General features: G+C 36.2%; 1 pseudogene; it reads right to left on the minus strand.

Moving 5' to 3' along the window:
* Positions 1–667: 667 nt before the first annotated feature.
* On the minus strand, positions 668–824 carry LOC145278501 (U2 spliceosomal RNA; annotated as a pseudogene).
* Positions 825–1,274: the final 450 nt, after the last annotated feature.

The following is a 1,274-nucleotide window of genomic DNA, read 5'->3' on the forward strand; positions in this document are numbered from 1 at the left end:
TCATCAGGCTGCGCAGAAGTCAAGATATGCAACCTTTTTTTTAATAACGGATCAAAAAAAAAGAGTATGTTTAAATGAAGATACCAAATGAGATCAGGAAAAGGGGTAGTGAGATAAACAGAGAAAATTATAAGAGAGATAAGAGTAAAAAAGAGGAAAACAAGTATTAAAAACAAAAGAGACAGATATTGAACAAGACAGAAATATACATCTGGTTGATTAATTTTAATGAAAATTTTACAATTAAAAATTCTAATTATATATGATTGCATGCACATATAAATGTATAAATGCATATATGCACATATAAAAATATAGAGTAAAAAATAAAATAGTGTGAATGATAGAGGAAAAAAATGTGAGAGTAAAAGGAAAAACCAGTGCACGAGCGATAGGGATACAGAATGTACCTTATTCTCACAAACAAGGTCGATAGCCATTAGTCGCGTGCTCCCGTGTAAGTAATCAAAGCGTGAATGTAGGATTGACATGACATTATTAAAGATAAACTAAAATGACCGAAAAATGGGTTGAAATGGCTTAAATAAATAAAAAGTAAATGACTTAGAATGACTTTGATGAACTTAAGGATGAAATGAATGACGTTAAGGATGACTTGAATGCTTAAAAAACAACTTGAATGATCTGGAGAATGACTAGAATGGTTTTGAGACTGACTGCTTGTAAAGTTAGTGATCATTTTACATTAAATTAATACAGAAAAGTGATCCCACACTTTATATCACAAAGTTACAAATATAAGTACAGCATGTAGTAAGAACATATACTACACTTTGATCTTGGCCAAAAGGCCAAGAAAAGGGGGGTATTTATTTGCTCCCCCACCGAGCAAATAAGGCACAAGGCCGATTTTTAATGTGAGGAGTGAAGGGGAAATGGGGGCCAACTCCCCGGGGGTAGGGGAGCTGGATTGTGACAATTGGTATGAAGGGTTGCCCCTACATTGACCAATGTCTTATCTGTGGGGTCGCCCCCACATAGGGTCTTTGCTTGCAGTATGTGCCGGAACAGATGCTACACTTGGATCTTGGCCAAGAAAAGCTAAGAACAGCGTCTATTAACAACAGACCTTTGATCTTAACCAAAAGGCCAAGCACAAAAGTGTTACGGACAGACCGACCAACCTACCGACCGACCGACGGAGTGACTTATAAAGTCGCTTGCACGCGACTAAAAATGGGGGGAATAGAAACATCTTTTATATTGAATAGATTTATAGCCATATGTTAAATAGGTGGTATAAGTAATACCGA

Source organism: Euprymna scolopes, chromosome 6, assembly GCF_053919585.1.
Source record: "Euprymna scolopes isolate OS-2025 chromosome 6, ASM5391958v1, whole genome shotgun sequence".
Lineage (NCBI taxonomy): Eukaryota > Metazoa > Mollusca > Cephalopoda > Sepiida > Sepiolidae > Euprymna > Euprymna scolopes.